The 19,155-nt window shown below is 40.8% G+C and overlaps 1 protein-coding gene across 2 annotated transcripts in view; it reads right to left on the bottom strand.

Moving 5' to 3' along the window:
- srl (sarcalumenin) overlaps positions 1–19,155 on the bottom strand; it is a 241,482-nt gene that overhangs the window by 148,993 nt on the left and 73,334 nt on the right. The gene's annotated exons all lie outside the window — the stretch shown is intronic.

Raw genomic sequence — 19,155 nt, 5'->3', positions numbered from 1 at the left:
GGCAAAATCAAGCAAACAGAAGTATATAGATACATTAGACGACATCTCACGACAACGGTATGCAGCCAAACTGGCCTTGATTGGGGGAATTGACCCCTACGAAGTGGACAAAGATGCATTTTCAAGTGACTATGCAGGGCTGCCAAAGCCTGAAACTGCCAAAGCCTGCTCCAAAGCCTGAAACTGACTTCATCAAACTTTAAAGGCTGTCTGATATATACAACTTTATATATTCACAGTGCGCCTTTTGGCGGATGCCGCCTGAATCGCGCAGATCCGATTTTTTTTTTAGGGGGGGCATTGGAGTGTCTGATTATAATTTCAAAGTAAATTCTGTATTAAAATTACTAAATAAGCAAATCCGTTACAGTCCATGAAACAGGAAGTATAAGGATGAGAAAAAAACAGTTTAAATCGGAAAGCTGCGCACATATGCGCAGTCCTGCACACCGCTCGGGCTGCGCAAATGTGCGCAGCTTTCCGATTTAAACTGTTTTTTTCTCATCCTTATACTTCCTGTTTCATGGACTGTAACGGATTTGCTTATTTAGTAATTTTAATACAGAATTTACTTTGAAATTATAATCAGACACTCCAACGCCCCCCCTAAAAAAAATCGGCTCTGCGCGATTCAGGCGGGATCCGCCAAAAGGCGCGCTGTTTGCATCCCAAACACAAATCAAATCATACAGAATAGACCTAAAATGTTTTTCAAAAATGACCCTTGCGTGAGTGAAGTGACAAGTTTCAAATAGAAACGTGACAAACGAGCGATATTAAGTGTACATTACAATGTAAACGTACACTCAGCAGTTCCAGTTAGGCATTCTCCAGAGATTGTTCACATGATGTTTTGGTTTCCAAAAACAAACTTAAACACAATTGATTGTTTATTTAAACAACTTACCACTTATAAAATGATCGGAGCAGACTTTGCTGTGTTTGGAAGGCTGATGACCCTTGCGGTTGATTCTCGCAAGCCATAGATTTCTACTTTGTATGCTGAGTTTGTTTGCTCACCTTCGTGCTCCCATACAGTGGGAATTCCATAAAAGCTCCGCTTGACTTCATCTGACCTATTACGACAGCCGTGAATACAACAGGTGTGTACCATTGCTAGCTTTAAATAGCCTGCTTGGGTTCTTTTGAAGACTTTGTACTCGCGCGTTACAATGTGTGCTCAGTCACCCGTACGGTAAGCTGGACCCTCAAGATGGCCACCAGTAGGGAATCCCCGACTCTGTGACGTCATGTGAAAACTATCTATAGAGCAGTAGTAGACGCTTGACCATTTCTAAGCTTTGATTGAGGGATTGAGGTTGAGTGATTCTTATCCCAAAATAAAAAACAATAAGCACCCTGAATGATTGTTATTCTCAATGGAGAACAATATCCGAGTTTTTAGTCATTTTTATCCTTGGCTGAGAGACTCTTGTGATGGCTCACCATGTCCAAATAGTGGAGGATTGACAGGCCACTTGGGTCATGAAGGTTGAAAACAATGGCCAGAGGACAAGTGTGACATATTGAGGACCTTTTATACTCTATAGACCCTTTTCAGTCATGTGACCTTCGTAAACGCGACCGCCATTTTGGACATGTAGTGGACTTCGGCTCGAATCGGCTTGAATGCGAGGAAGGCGACAAACGAAAAACATAAAAGAAAAAGGAGCGAGATGCAGAAAACACCTTCACTATCCAGCGACGTAGGGCATTTACAGGGCAAGCAGAGGGAGAGGTATTTGCAAAAATTTAGGTTAGCAGGCTTAGAGAACGACGTTTACCTGCTTCCACCAGGATTGTTCACTGACGTACGGAAGTACATGAAGCCCTCGTCTTTACCTGACTTCGGCCCACATGATCTGTATACCTATGTTGTTAAAAACCCATCACCATACACAGGTATTGATCTGAAAGCGTATAAGAGTTTGGATGCCTACAAATATTTTGTGTCAGGCTGGGTAACATGCCTACATCAGTGGGTCGTCCCTGGAGCCGGTGGTCGCCATCTTATTACAGCTAAGGTTTGTTCACATTTTCATTTACTTTCGGTCCTCAGGATAAACAAAATGTTATTAAATGTCATTGAAATAACTTCTTAGTCTGTTGAGACATGGCCCATTATAAATTTGCTGTTACCAGTCAATGACCAAGAACTGTATTATTAGGGTTGGTGTCTGTGTTGTAGCAGTGTACTAGCAGCTAGCTGTTAGCACTAGCTAATGTCAACAACATAGTAGCTAGTATGTTACTGTAGCAATGTTTACGTTGTCATTTGGATGACTGTTAAAACCTTTCAGTCTCAAGTTTTTCCTTTACTGTATTTACTAGTTTACTGTAATTATGATCCAACAGCTATTTACACCAGATCCAGTGTAAATAGCTGCCGGAGCCAATGTCCGAGGTTCCGGAGCATGCTCCAGCTTGCTCCCCCTCAAATTAAGCCCTGTACAGGTAAATAGCTGCCGGAGCCAACGTCCGAGGTTCTGGAGCGCGCTCCGGCTTGCTCCCCCTCAAATTAAGCCCTGTACAGGCTTAGTTTGAGGGGGAGCAAGCCGGAGCGCGCTCCGGAACCTCACAGGGCTTAATTTGAGGGGGAGCAAGCCGGAGTGCACTCCGGAACCTCGGACGTTGGCTCCGGCAGCTATTTACCTGTACAGGGCTTAATTTGAGGGGGAGCAAGCCGGAGCGCGCTCCGGAACCTCCGACGTTGGCTCCGGCAGCTATTTACACTGGATCTGGTGTAAATAGCTGCCGGATCATAATTACAGTAAACTAGTAAATACAGTAAAGGAAAAACTTGAGACTGAAGGTTTTAACAGTCATCCAAATCACTGAACGTAAACATTGCTACAGTAACATACTAGCTACTATGTTGTTGACATTAGCTAGTCAACAATAGCTACTACAGAAGAACAAAGAGGTTACAATGGGTTATTTTAACCTATTTGGTTACACACTCACCGCCACAGAATGTTAACAGCAATGTAATGCCTTTTCTGGCTAATTTTATTCATCTTACCTCCAACAAAGTGGTCACTACACAAGCGTTGGTATGCCGAGGGCTGCCAATCTTTCCTGTTAATGGCCGCTATCCATCTTCTCTGTCGGGATCCGATAAAATGATAAACCTTGCCTTGTTTGTTGATGGTTACTACATCCAGGTGCACAACAATATAGTGGCATCATGGAAGTCTTGCTCAAAGTAAAAAATTTCTTTGCTGCCGTTCCTCAATGTTGGCTGTGGTAAACTACTGGTAGTACATGTCCAAAATGGCAGCCGCGTTTGTCGTGACGTCACGTGAAAAGGGTCTATAGTTGTGGGGTCATTGGCTGACAACTTTGCTATTGGTACTCAATAAGGAAACAAGCACATGGGAATACCCCACTCAGCTGTAGAACTGCCATTACATATGCAACCTTCCAATATCCAGAGAATGCTAATCCACACATTACTTATGCATCACTGCACAATTGCAGTTTTGCAAAAGGATGCACTGAGAATACATATGGCCCTTTTCCACTGCCCTTTTTCAGCTCACTTCAGCTCGCTTCAGCTCACTTCAGCCCGACACGGCTCGCGTTTCGACTACCTTAGAGCAGCACGACTCAGCTCGCTTCAGCCCTGCTTAGCACCCAAAACTCGCACGGTTTTGGAGTAGGGCTGAAGCGAGCCAAACTGAGCCGAGTGGGGCTAGGGGCGTGACGAGACACTCCCCTGTGCACTGATTGGTGAGGAGGAGTGTCCTCACATGCCCACACACGCCCCACGAGCACGCTGGGATCTGTAAACACCGTAAACCCGGAAGAAGAAGAATTACGAATTACGAGATTTTCTGAAGCCTTATGCGCCTCGCCTCATCTATACGCTCTTGCCAGTATCTGTTGGCGTTGTCGGTGACAACAAGCCACAGCACCAAGACCAGCAACACTAGCGACTCCATGTTTATTGTTTACTATCCGGGTCGTGAGACTACCGCTTAAAAGCTCACTGATGTCACTGTTTGTGCCGCCTAACGACATCACGTGACATCCACCCACTTTCGCTAACTCCACCCAATGTGTCCACCCACTTCCAGCCAGCACGGTTCAGCGCGGTTGTAGTCGAAATGCAACTCCAACAGCCCCGCTCATCTCGACTCAGCCCAACTCAGCACGACACGGCTCAGCCCAACTCAGCCACGTTGGTAATGGAAAAGCGGCATTAGTGATACCACTTCACCACTGTGACCATATATTGAAGTATCCAGGGTTTGCTAAATAATATTACCAAAGCCATGTCGACATAATTATTCAGACTATTCAATACTCCTACTGGATCTCATATAACTAAATTTGTCTTCCCTGTAAACCCCTGTAATGTGCTTATAGACACCACACTCTATCATATTGCTTTTTGGCTCAGCCTTTGCTGAAGCCTATAAAGGCACTTGTCTGTATGTGTATGTTTAACCAAGTTTGAGCGTGTTTAAGTGTTTAATTGGTGTGCCAGCCTCAGGTAGTGGTTCCACAGTCACGGTGTGGTGCCGCTGCTTACTATGTAAGTGCCATGTTTCATAACCTCAGTTTGTGATGTAATCTTCTGTGGCTGAGTGGTCTAGTGCACTGTCCAGGAAAGGAACAGATCTTATAATGTCAGTTAAAATCCTGCTGTCGATGTAAAAGGCTCAGACCTACACAGGTCCCTAATTTAAAAATGCATTTATCAAGTTAGGTAGTTATAAGACAAATAGAATGGACACTGGTGGCCAATATACATTATATGACCAACAATAGTGGGCATCTGATCATCACACCAATGTGTGCCCATTCCAAAACCATGGACATTTAACACAGAGTTGATCTCCCCTTTGCTGTTATAACAACTTCCATTCTTCTGTAAAGGCTTTTCACTAGATTTTGGAACATAGCTGTGGGGATTTGTGTTCATTCAGCCACAAGAGCATTAGTAAGGTTGTGTACTGATGTCAAGTGGAAAGGCCTGGTGTGTATTCCAATTTATCCCAAAGGTGTTCACTGGGGTTGAGATCAGGGATTGGGCCACTCAAGTTCTTCAACATCAACCTTGGCAAACCATGTCTTTATGGACCTTGCTTTGTGCACCAGGGCATTAAGGGAGAATGGGGAGACTTGGGGCAAGTTTTCAGCTTTTGTAGATTGTGTGAAATTCTTTGCAAGTAGCAGTCATGCTCATATAGCATTACAGAGTATTTACTATACCCTCTTGTCACAACATTAGTTTTTCAGCTTGTCACATGTATTGACCTGCAGGCTTCAATTTTTCTGTCTTTTTTGCAGGGAGACATGGGACATTATGTTGGGAGACTTGGGACAAAAATAAAATGCCTAGGCCTACATGTTTAATTGTTATTTATTATCAAAACTTGTAACATATGAAGTGTATGAACACACAAAGCTAGTACAGCTATAGAAAAATGTCAGTGTACCCCAAACCTGATGAGATAAAACAGTTCCATTCTCAAGAAGGAATGAAATACGCTTAATCCTCATGCAGGTACACCCCCACATTAACAAAATTTTTTAAACAATTTTATATTTGTAAACCACAAGAAAAACCCTGTAACATGAACTGTCCCAACTCTCCCAATCTGGCCATTTTGAAAAAAAAAATTTCCCCAGAATTTATGTTTAAAAAATAATACTATATATGGTAACTCTAGGCCACATACTTTAATTCTTAACAAATCCCAAGTTTACCAGCGTACACTACACCACAGAATGGAGGTGGATTGTGAAGTAGAAAATACAAGTTTTGGTTGACAAATAGATTTAATTGCACATACCATGCTGCAGTGTCCAGCAGTAGATTACTCAAAGAGGCAACATCTAACTTCTGATGTAATCAAAAACCTGATTGGTTGAAATTCATTTATGGGAATACAAACTGTCTCAAGTCTCCCCCGTCTCAGTCTTCATACTCTCCCCTACCATGATGAAACAGAATTGAGCTCTTTTGTTCCAGTGAAGGGAAATCTTAATGCTACAGTACACAAAAACATTCTAGACCCATATGCTTAGAACTCTGGGGAAGGTCCACATATAAGATGTAGTGCATGTCTAGTGGTTGTGTGGATATTTACATGTGCAGATGTTACAAGTATTTGTTTCTTTCAAGATAGAAATAGCAATACAATAGTTCAATCCATGAAGAGAGTGGACCTGAAGATTTGCTATCCTTTTACAATGAACTGAATTTTGTAGACCAAAACCTCAAGTTCTTACAGAGCTCTTACAGATATTCATAATCTTATCAATGCATTTACACAAAGCTAGATCCTGTAAATAAATCCTTCAGTATATATGCTTCCACATTTATGAAAACAGAATGAGTGAATAGGACAGAGTTATATGTGTCACTAGAATTTAATTTATTAGTTTGGAACTGAATACCAGTGATCTTGAAACTGAATGTCATGTTATGAAATTGAATTTATTTTACTTGAAACTGTATTTGATCCTCAAGGAAAATTCAACTCTCTATGTACTTCCACATTCAGTTCTCACAATTCCAATTCAATTCCCATAATTCAAATTCAGTTTTTGCAATTCAATTTCAAATTTATTGTCTCACACATCTGAGTCATTGAGGAAGAGCAATTGAGTTCAGTCGAGTGACAGTATATAAATAACATAGTCAGGCAGTGGAAGGGGTAGCTGGGGTCGTCTGAAGCAGTTTTTTTAAGTAAATATACAGAATTGTTTGAGTTAGTTGTTAGTTATTAGCGGGGCAGACTGCCAAGTCTGCTTATTATAAGCAACTTTAGACTTTTCTGTAAAGTCAATTACAAATATTGGTAGTCACGGGTTGCGTATTTTGGGCTTGTTTCTAAAGTGTAGTTGCTTATTTGGGCTTGCCTCCTATCTCCTATCTCTCTCCCATAGCTACAGAAACCTAGATGCTGGGTTCTGTGCTTTGATGTGTGTTTCTGCACATCCGCCATATTGGGGTAGTCAAGATCTGCTAGTAAACAAATAGAGAGATGTGGACTCTTCTAGAAAATCGAGTGTAACTCACTTAATTCTGACCTGATTTCCATGAAGTTTGGTTTGTTATAAACCTGAGAAATTGAAAATAATATTCATTACTTATTGGAATTAAATTCAGCTACTGGGGGCAGATCTAATTAACTCGATGCCAAAACATTAACTTTAACTGAATAGCCATAACTTTCTCTGGGACATGCAGGCTCTGATCTATGAATAGGAACTATTAAGTGTAAATTATTTAGAATAGTTAGCTTATGATTGTACAACCCCAGTTCCAAAAAAGTTGGGACACTGTGTAAACTGTAAATAAAAACAGAATGTGAAGATTTGCAAATCATGGAAACCCTATATTTCATTGAAAATAGTACAAAGACAACATATCAAATGTTGAAACCGAGAAATTTTTATTGTTTTTTGGAAAATATATGCTCATTTTGAATTTGATGTCAGCAACACATTTCAGAAAAGTTAATAATTAAATTAATTAATTTAAAGACTTCATTAATTCACTTTAGACACTAACATCACACAATATAATATAATATAATATAATATAATATAATATAATATAATATAATATAATATATTGCTCAGACTTTTCAACAACACATGAACACCCTTTGTTCTAAGAATGAACATCCTTGTATGTATAGAAGAATAGTATGTACAGTGTCTTGCAAAAGTATTCATCCCCTTTGTGTTTGTCCTGTTTTGTCGCATTACAAGCTGGAATTAAAATGTATTTTTTGGGAGTTAGCACCTTTTGATTTACACAACATGCCTACAGTTTTAAAGGTGAAAATTGTTGTTTTATTGTGACACAAACAATAATTAAGATGAAAAAAAAACAGAAATCTGGAGTGTGCATAGGTACCCACCCCCCAAAGTCAATACTTTGTCGAGCCACCTTTTGCTGCAATTACAGCTGCAAGTCTCTTGAATTATGTCTTTATTAGCTTAGCACATCTAGCCACTGGGATTTTTGCCCATTCCTCAAGGCAAAACTGGTCCAATTTCTTCAAATTAGATGGGATGTGTTGGTGTACAGCAATCTTCAAGTTATGCCACAGATTCTCAATTGGATTGAGGCCTGGGCTTTGATTAGGCCATTCTAAGACATTTAAATGTTTCCCTTTAAACCACTCCAGTGTAGATTTAACAGTATGTTTAAAGCATATACGCAGAACCATGGCCTCACTTTTTGTTTATAAATGCCTTGAGACCTCAAGAATGGCACAGAAATAGTTTTAAGCATTAACAATAAATCTAATATAGTCATTTTTATGATTAAAATGATTCATATAGGCAGCAGTCTGAGTGAATAACCTTGACATCCGTGACGTCAGAGTAGGAAGTCTGTTGGTCTCATCGCCATTTCCGCTATACTAAAACACAGAGCTGACTGCAACTCTGATCCTCCATTTTGAGCTAATTTATCGCCATGCCACATAGATGTGTTGCTGGCCAGTTCAGCAACATGACAGAAGGTGGATTTATGTTGCATTCATGGCTCAAGAACGTTCAAACTGCAAAGATTTGAACGCGTTTTGCAAGAAATTCATGGGCACATTGGGCGCCAACAAAGTGGTCTCTCCTCTGCTCTGCACATTTTACTGAAGACTCGTATGAGGCTTCTGATCTATTGAAGAGTGTTGGCTATAAGCCCATATTGAAAGAGGGTGCAGTACCAACAATTAAAGGAAAAGAAGACTACAAGAAAAGGAAAGTATTTATTTATTTATTTATTTTAAAAGGAAAGTAAGTTCAGTTGCACCAGTTCTCCCTGAGTGTGAGCTGAGAGTTGTTGCTAAAACCTGGGATGGGACAGGACATCAGTCGGGCAGTGACCTCCCCGGTTGTTGCTAAAACTGGTGATGTCCCGTCCTGGGTTTTAGTAATTGCCTGAGCCAAGCAGTAATGGGAGAGTACTCAGTATGGAGAAAATGGAGAATGAGTGGACCAGCCGTCTGATTTCTCCACTGGATATGCTTGCCTCAGCAGCACTAACAGAGAACTGAACGAACAACTGAAAGTCAGATTGTTTCAAAATGATCGACCTTCAAGAAGTGAGAACACAGACGGGTAAAATGCGACTCTCATTTGTTTACCTGCATTAGATTAATACATGTAACTTGTATTGTGTATTTAAGTTATCGGTATAAGATTACTTAATTTGCTTCAGAATGTTATTGTCTCAGTTCATCTGATTATTTAATTAGCCTTTTACATTTTATCAGTGAAAATGCATGCATGTACATGTACATTGCATAAGTTATAATCAGAGGTGGAAAGAGTACTAAAATATTATACTCAAGTACAAGTACTGTTACTCTGATGAAATTTTACTTAAGTACAAGTAAAGTTACCAGACAAAAAATCTACTCAAGTAAAAGTAAAAAGTAGATCATTTAAAATGTACTTTGAGTAAAAGTAAAACGTTACTTTTAACAATGGGTGTTTTCTGCCTCCATTGTGTTGTGCAAAAATGAAAAAGAAGAGGAAACAAGGATATATGTACATCTCAACCCAGATGTTTTATTTAAAGGAAGTGTATCAAATTGAATGCTTAGGATAATGCTGCATTAAAACTGAGACAAACAAAAAAGGTCAATACACACAGTCATGTCGTTTACATCGCCCTGACCACACACAAAGCATTGTACACGAAATATGAAAGTGAAATGTTGCACCAAAATCTCGTAGATTGCCTGTGTGCACTGTGTGTTATTGAACAATTCAATTCAAACATTATTTGTTTTGCTTAGTATTCCTTTCTGGCCTGTTGGATGTAGAATGGTAGGAGGACTGATCACGTCAGGTTGGCGAGCTAACTTGCTTGCATGATTAGCCAACCGAATAACAGACTAGTTACCGTTATGTTACAGTACCAACAGGTTGCTACTTCAACATTAGCAATGCCATCCACTATTTTTGGAATATAGCCAGCCTATTGTCAGTTTTACTATGGAAAGGAAACATTATGATCAGGGGTACAGATACGTTTTTTGAACTGGGAGGGACAAAAAACTGGGGGGGACAAAAAACTGGGGGGGACAAAGCTGCCAGCAAACCAACCCCAACCCCGATATGCCTGTCAAACTTGTGGGTAACCATAGCAACCAAGCTCAAGCTCGCAACCTGTGCAGTCTGCGCAGCTCAACCAACCGAATATCAGTCTTTGTTTTGTTTTATGTGAGTTGTTGCAACTATGTATACACTGCTGTGCACCTCAATAAACCGAATGGTAATTAGTCTTTTGATTTTTCCGTGAGGTTTGCCTTATGCAAAGAAAGACAGCATAGACGTTTTTTCCTCCCTATAAGTGGGGGGGACCGAACGAGGTGAATTTAAATCTGGGTGGGACGAATCCCACCCGTCCCACCCTCTATCTGCGCCCGTGATTATGATGCCAATGACAATACTTACCTCAACATGCTTGCGCAGATTAGACATCGAATTTTTGTATGCCGCAATGGTTGTCTTCTTGGGCACACATAATCTGCATTGCATAATGAAACTGTCACCCCTTTTCTCTACGAAGCTGAAGTGATCACGTATGTAGGGCCAGGGGTGCACTTCATTACTGGAAGAAATTGCGTTTTCTGCAGGGTCGTCCACCACAGGTTCCTCGGTCTCCTCCATGTCCGCAGGGGCGCTTTATCAACACCCGTGGCCCAGGGGCTAGGACCCTCATAGGCTACCTGTCAACCCTACCCTTACCATTGGCCAGGAAAACACTCTTATTTTATTTGCAATACCTGTCAAGCATTTACAGTGTAAGTGCGTAATTAGCCTAAAAGCCTACGATAGGTTACGTTTGGCTCAGCGTAGCTGCGCAAGGCCCACGCTCACATCGCTTAACACATCCGACCACAGAGGGAGAGAAGAACGCGTGCATTATCATTACAGAGCCGGTTCTGATTATTACCACGGACAGGACAGTGATACTGCGTAACTTTCACGCAGGGGCATGGCCAGAGATAACCACACAAGTGTGCGTGCGCTAATGTAGACCTATGTGTTGTAAACATAAAACACACACACCTACAGACAAGTCCTTTTAAAAAATAAAATACATAAAAATAGCTCGGCGGCATGAAAACAAACATTCACTGCAAGACAAGGTGCCCTAGAATCGCCATCAGTTTTTAATATCTACCGTAAAATACCAAATAATAGTCCGGGCGATTATTTGTCTCAATCACGTAAGAGACCCGGCGCGTATTAGAGACTAGGCGGCTATTTGGAACAGGCGATTAATTCCTTCTTCACAAATACCTTCCCCAAAATCTACCTCAAAACGGGGAAAAAATCATTCTCAGATAGGCCTACTTTTAACCAGTATAACTTACAGCTTGTTTAGAGTTAGATTACAGATAGCACGGTGCCGACTTCGGGGAATTTTGAAGACGCAGAATGCATCTTCGCATGGCACAGTCGGGGTGGATAAAGGATAAATCACACACCTTTTCCTGTTAATGACTAGTTAAGCGCATGCTTTACAAAATAATCAAGAAACCACACCATTGTCTGTGCGCAGCACTGTGATTTAATTACTTTGCAAAGTTATGGTCACTTGCTATCACCCTCACCCATGCAGCCTCCACCCTTTGCGCTTCACGATGTCTGTCAATCTGAAATTGCATGGAGGGCGCGACGTTGAAGCAACATAATTAGGGTGCGAAGTGTCAAACCAAAGGGTTTTTTCTTATGCTGAAAAATAAGTGACCTGCAGTGGCTACATACTGTCATCTTGCATCACGTTTCTCTCCAAGACGTCTCCCTATTTGGCCGATATGAGCCTATTCCCCGAGTGAGTTGGTACGGTGGCTCGACCCCGTAGAAAACTTAAAGTTCGGATGAAAGTTAGTTGAATAGGTTACTGACTTGTAGGCCTACATGTTGCCTGCCTGACGCGTGCTTCTGCCCAACTTGCACGACAGATTACTTGTTGAAAAGGCCCCTTGGATTAGATTGGCCGCGAGCAGACTGAAATGCATGTTAGAACGCTCTCACCTTTTTTGTAAAGCGTCTTCCAGATCCGAATGGGTAAGGGCAAGTAAAATGGTATAAGGTCTTTAATAAAACTCAGTGTGTGCTTTGACGCAGTGGTGTAGTCTACGTGATACGCAGGTATACGCCGTATGCCCACTGGAAAAGCTCAGCGATTTCCGTATACTCACTGAAGAGCTCAGTGATTTGCGTATGCGCATACGCCTACTAAAAATATATATTCGTTATTTGAACTGGCCAAACCAACGTCAACATTGTCAGATGAATGTTCCACAGTTCCATTCCTAGATGCCTGTGTCCACCAAACACGCTTTAGCGCCTATTCAATTCAAATCCTATGGGCTTCATTGATTAGACGCTGACAGAGCCCGACTCAGCACTCAAGGCGTTGCGAGTTGATCCAAGAGCAGAGAATTGACCCTTCTGGGAGCTCCGCCCCCCATAGCAACTGTTGCTATGTCAGACCCCTTCTCAGTAAACGTCATTCATACAGAAGAGGAAATTGCGCGCGCAGCCTGGACCCAAAAAAGACTCCGCGACGGTAGAGACGAGAAGAAAGATTTGGAAGAAATGCCTAGTTGTTGTGTTTTTGGGTGTCAGAATCGTAGCAGTGATGGGGTTAAAATGTACAGAATTCCAGCAGGATCTCCCATTCCAAAAAAATCACCGACGTCTATGGCTACAAGCCATCAAACGTGTAGACTGGGATGAAAGCACCATCAAAAATGCGCGGGTTTGCAGCGCCCACTTCATCACAGGTAAGATCAGGCTATTTATTAAATCTTTCTTTTTTATTCTTTCTAGTCTTCGTTTATTGATGTAGCAAAATACTTTGGTAACATTTGTCTGATTAGCTGGGTCATAGTTACACAATGTAATGAATATTGTTAGCATGTTAACTTAGCTTTGCATGCAATTTTGTTTGTAGGAGAGGTCTCGCTTGACTCAAGCAGTCCAGATTTTGTGCCATCATTATTTGTGTATGCCGAAAATCACAATTTTAAAGCAGGGATGGAAAGGTAAAATTGTGTGCCCTCACTCTAAATGCCAACTTACGTTGACTGCTCTAACCTAGCTCCCGCCCCGTTCAGTTTCATTTCTGCTCTCTGCCTCTCGCTTTTTACACAGCTCTGATTTCTCTTAGCTGCACTCTTTACACTATCATTGTGGATATGTTGGATGATGTAGGCACGAAGTTTTTCGTGGGTGTACACTGAAGTCTGGTCAATAAGGTACGAGTATATATCTGGCCATTGTATACCAGGGAACTTACTAACATCGTCCATCCACTTTTTAATTAAATGTGGATCTGGTAGGCGATGTCCACTTGTTAGAGTTAACTTATTTATGTAGCATTCTCGATCTTGTAACGACAATTGTTTTGCCTAATCTGACAGCTCATAATGCCGGTCTATGGGCAGCGCCATTGTTTCTGAGTCCAGGCTGCGCGCGCATCCTAGCAACGGTCGGTTTGTTTACAAACATGCGAAGGGGTCTAGCATACAGGTCGTATAAAGCTACGTAGTTTGATGCCTGTTGCCTTTGACTTGTTGCTAAGCAACAGTGCTTATTCAGTCATGACAGACCACACGGCATTATCTAGCATTCAATCAAGTTTGCGAAATCATGAAACGAAAACAAACAACACTATTTCAGTGTTTTCAGAAGTGTCCTCAGCCATCACTCTGCAACACAACCAAGGAGGCAATGCAGACCTCAAATGCCAGAATATAAAAACACCTGGAAAGTCCTGTAGACCTTTTTTGCAGGGCTTGTGGACTAACACACTGAAGGGCATTGCGTATTTGTTAATTAAATTAATTTTTTCTTCTTTGAAGCAAACATTTGTTTTAGCACATCTAGGATGTTTTCTTGTTCATTTAAGCTGATGTGCTGAATAGATGAGAAATAAGAAATGCATTTAATATGTTAAAATATATTATTGTGTGATATGTGTTTAATTTACGTCAATATGTCAAATTTTCTTGATACATGAAAATAAAAAAAACAATGATGGAAAAGCCCACTTATCTTAAGTTGAACGGTGAATCAAAATTTTATAAATTTTGTACATTTAAACCACATTTGTTTTGTATACAGTAGATCTGTACACAAAACCAGTTTCAAGATGCATATTACTATGCATTAGGCAGTGATGGTGCTCATGAGGTGTTGCTTTCAGGTTATCGGACAGTTACAAGATGGATGAGTACAAGTATAACAGTATAGCCACAACATATGTGTGTATATATATGTGTGTGTGTGTGTGTGTGTGTGTGTGTGTGTGTGTGTGTGTGTGTGTGTGTGTGTATATAAATTTTTTTCCCTGGGGGGTGGTGGTGGCAAGCACTGAGTATACCCACTGCAAAAAAGTAGACTACACCACTGCTTTGACGCATGCATTCGGCAATTTAGGTCGTTTAACAGAAGCAGCAGTCCAACCTTGGAAACCCGCAGTCCTCAATGTCACCACACACGCTGGCTTTCGTTGGGTATACCCAAAGGGGTGGCTAAGACATCTGTCAAAAGTTACGGAGTTGCATTCCTCAAGAAATATTACGGTAGACCAATATTATAACATTGAAATGGCATGTTTATTATCACGTAACAAAATGTTGTAAACAGTATTATAGAAATAATTGCATTCATTCATTCATTCATTCATTCATTCATTCATTCATATTGTTTCGGTAGAAAACTATGTAATGCAAAATCGTTTAAACACCAGAAAACCAGAAAAGTGCTGGGCCTCAAGATTCTAGATAGAACATTCGGACGCTTTTTTTTTTTTTTTTTTAGACCCCGGCGAGTATTCGGAACCGGCCTTTATTTGTCACAACACACGCGTACACCCGGCCGTTAAAGGGAACTCGGCGGTTAATTGGAACTCGGCTATTATTTGATATTTTACGGTATATGGACTTTGTTGTCAGGATTGCACAGCATGAGATATCAAAACTGTACCCAGATACAGGCTTCAAGTTCAGATATTGCATTCCAAATGAGGTATCCACAAGAGAAATGCATATGAAAGCACGAGCATCAGGAGAGGGTTGCATAACAGAGATTCTATACGCAGATGATCAGGCCATACTCGCTGGATCCATCGAGGAGCTTCAGAATATTCTTCAGTTGTATGATAAGACCTACACCCGCTTTGGTTTACAAATATCATATGTCAAAACAGAAACAATGGCTTTTAACGTCAATGAGGGTATCAAATGTAAACCAAGTATCATTTCCCTTGGCGGCACTAATATTAAAAACGTCCGCACCTTTAAATATCTTGGTTATAATGTCAGCAACTGTGATGAATCCTCACATTTCCTGCATGCTAGGATAAGTGCTGCATTCATGAAATGGAATGAACTGAAACACGTTCTAACCGACCACCGAATACTACTAAAAACCCGTATAAAGTTCCTAGTGGCATGCGTTCGATCTCGCCTCCTGTACAGCACACAGGCATGGCAACTATCATCCAGTGAAATTCACAAAATTGAGGTAGTGTGGCACGGCTTCCGAAGGAAAATGATTAAAGGTGGATATAAACGAAATTGCCCCTGACCAAAAGAACACTACAAATGAAGATATAGACTGGAGCTACAAGATGTCCAATGCTGACCTCCGGAAACTGACAGGAACCCAGGATATAAAACTATCCTGCTACGTACAACAACTAAAATATATTGCTCACGTTTGCCAGATGGGCAATAACCAAGTGCAAAAGCAGCTCCTGTTTGACAAAAATGGTTACAAATGGACGACATGGGAAAATCTGCTGGGCATAGACACCCAACAGATAAGACGTATGATGATGGACAAATCAAACTTTGAGCAACTGCTGCAACTGCTACAGCAGAAGCACCCCTAGAGAGTTTAACTTTTGACAGGGGAACATGATGATGATGATGAAGGTACTTGGCTCGGCGGCCACATGAAACGTAAACACCATGGACAGCGGCCAAACTCATAACTCTACAGACCGAAATACACGAAACCAAGTCCTACTAGGGTCTATTTTACGGATCTATGTTCAAGCATCATGCAAGTCTTCCTTCTCCTTGAATAAGACCGTGCATTCAACTGCCTTTTTGACATGACTGCATCGAAATACCACTTGCAACAATATTTCACGCACTCCATCAAGAAAAAAGTTAAACATGATGAACACAGGCATACTTTTTTGAGCATACAATTTTTTAAAAAGAAACTAGCTACATCAAAGTCCTTCAATAAACCCATCCTTTAGCGCAAATGAGCTTAACCGAGTTCAAAGCATGACGCTAGCAGTAGCTGCATAAGGCAAAATCATGTGGGCCTTTCGTCAACAACAAGCCACGGCGGGCAAACATTAATAATCAAGTGTCCTTACCTTAAAACGCTGTCTTGACCACAGAACTTCTCAAGTATTTCACTTAAATCCACACAGGTTAACAACACACCCAACACAGCTAGCGAGAAATGTGGATATGCGCTAGCTTTGTATTGCTATTCCCCTCAGTATGCTTACTCTGTCTGCTGCCCGAACTGTGAAAATTATAGGCTACAATCTTTTCATCAATTTCTTCAGTAGATGCCGTTTTAGACATTTTATTATCCCCATCGAAATATGCTATTATACTAACAGGATTATAACTCAAATCACACGACACGTATTCAAATCACAACTGATTTATTTTACTGTTGGACAGATCATAGCATATCTAGCCTAGCTGCACATAGCCTAGCTGCTGGTAGGCTGATAACTGATAAGAGCAATTCCAGCGTTATGGACGTGACACTTGAACTCAAAATGGCAACAAATGACCCAGTGCATGTTTTATTGTCTCCCAGTATTTAAACAGGTGTTGCATATTTTAAGGCTGTACCATACTGGAGAAGTGATAGAACAAGAACAATTCCCATAGTACATCTAGGGCATGCCAGAAAATGCCAATAAAAGATGCGTTATGGATGTAACAGAAAAAGTATCACTTTTCTTGGGTGACTGTACATTTTTATCAAACTCTGTGAAATCGTAAACCTAATGTCGAAATGGAGATATCCGTTTGATAGAGGGGTCCAAGGTGAATATAAAAAAATCTCTGTTTAAAATATTTTGTATTTCATGCAGAGTTTCGGAAGGAAAAGTCAGCGTTATGGATGTGACGAAATTCCGTTATGGATGTGACGCGTCTGAAATAGACATGGCATATGTTTAGAAAATCAGCAATTTAACCACCATAACCCTTTGAAAAACTCTCTAAATATCAGCTAAAACTATCAAAGTTCTTAAATAATATTTAGGATGGCTATTGTTTTGCTGTTTTGTGGATTTTAGCATACATTTCTGTGGCTTGTGGCAATAATATAGAATTGTACATGATCAAAGTTGATTTTAGCTTGGGTTTTACATTATAAGAAAGAAAGACTGACAGTGACATATTAGGTTGGTTACAAATTGGTTCAGCTTGTTCACATCTGTAAAATACAGGCCTAGGTGATATCTCTGGGAGTGGTTTTGATGCATTACATGTTGCTTTATTTTTGCATGGTGAGGTTGACATTTACATGGAATTGCCCATAAGTAGCTCATATTCTGAACAGATTGGTGATCCTTACCTTAAAAAAGTCTGTGACTTTAGGCAACGATTCTATCATTACCTGCATCTCTCTCTTTTTTTCCTTTTATGCACCCCGCTAACATGTGAACGCTTCATCTTTCAAAGCCTCTAAATTTGTCTCTGTAGTCTGCAGTCTTTGGCGCGCTTTCGTGCGTGACGTTACATTTTGTTACATTTTATTCTGGTACAGTTGTGGGTGTTCGTTTCGCGAACCACATCCACCATGTCTCTTACAGCAGGCTACTGTGCACTCATTTATTTCTAACCTTATTTCTATCCGTACATTAATGTAGGCCCACGATTCCGACAGTTTATTATTTTATTAATATTACAAGGCCCCTGATTGGCTGTGGTCCAGGGGTTTGAGCCCCCCCAAAGCCCCCCCCTTAAAGCGCCAGTGCATGTCCGCCATCGTCTGTGTGAGACTTGCGCGCGCGACAACTGTCCTTCCCGTGATTCATTTCCAGAACGCATTTCCCCTTCTCCGTTTTAGCCTTTATTTATTTATTTATTTATTTATTTATTTATTTATTTTTTACTCAGTAACGGTTGTGATGTAAAATGTACCGAAGTACACTACTTAAAAGAAAACATACTTAAGTAAAAGTACACTCTTTAAAAATTACTTGAAAAAGTATAAGTACACAAAAAAGCTACTCAAGTACAGTAACGCGAGTAATGTAATTCGTTACTTTCCACCTCTGGTTATAATGCTTATCCTGTTTTAATGAGAGTCAACCCACAATCAGTCTTAGCTGAGCAAGTCGGTAATGGTATTTCTTACTTTCACCATAAATTTTTATTAATATTATTTTGGTCTATAGCTGTCAAAGGCCTCAGCCTTAAAACCAGTTCCTGCTGTGATGTCACACACTCAGGTCTGGTTGTCTCAGCAGGGCAGCTTGAATGCCAACTTTGCGGTCTATTTTAACTCTCAAAAATATATTTTTTAAAATTCCCATTTATGCAGCATACAAGAGTCAAGGATGGAGATACTATCCACTCAGAAATTTATTTAAAAATAAAGGTTCTGCGTATATCCTTTAAGGTCACTGTCCTGCTGGAACATGAAGCTTCGTCCCAGTGTCAAAACTCTGGCTGATTCAAACAGGTTTTCCTCCAGAATTGCCCTGAATTTAGTGCCATCCATCTTTCCTTCAGTCCTGACCAGCTTTCCTGTTCCTGCAGATGAAAAACATCCCCACAGCATGATGCTACCACCACCATGCTTCACTGTAGGAATAGTGTTCTCAGGGTTTGCACCACACATGGCATTTCCCCTGATGGTCAAAAAGTTACATTTTAGTTTAATTTGCCCAGAGCATCTTCTTCCATATGTTTGGGGAGTCTGCCACATGTTGTTGGGCAAACTCCAAATGTGTTTTCTTAAGCAATGGCACTTTTTGGGCCACTCTTCCATAAAGCCCCACCCTGTGGAGTGTATGGCTTAAAGTGGTCCTATGGACAGATACTCCCATCTTTGCTGTGGATCTCTGCAGCTCCTTCAGTGTTATCTTTGGTTAGTCTG

The sequence above is a fragment of the Neoarius graeffei genome, chromosome 20 (genome assembly GCF_027579695.1).
Source record: "Neoarius graeffei isolate fNeoGra1 chromosome 20, fNeoGra1.pri, whole genome shotgun sequence".
NCBI lineage: Eukaryota > Metazoa > Chordata > Actinopteri > Siluriformes > Ariidae > Neoarius > Neoarius graeffei.
The sequence above is the reverse complement of the archived record's forward strand: the minus strand, read 5'-3'. Positions and strand labels throughout refer to the sequence as shown.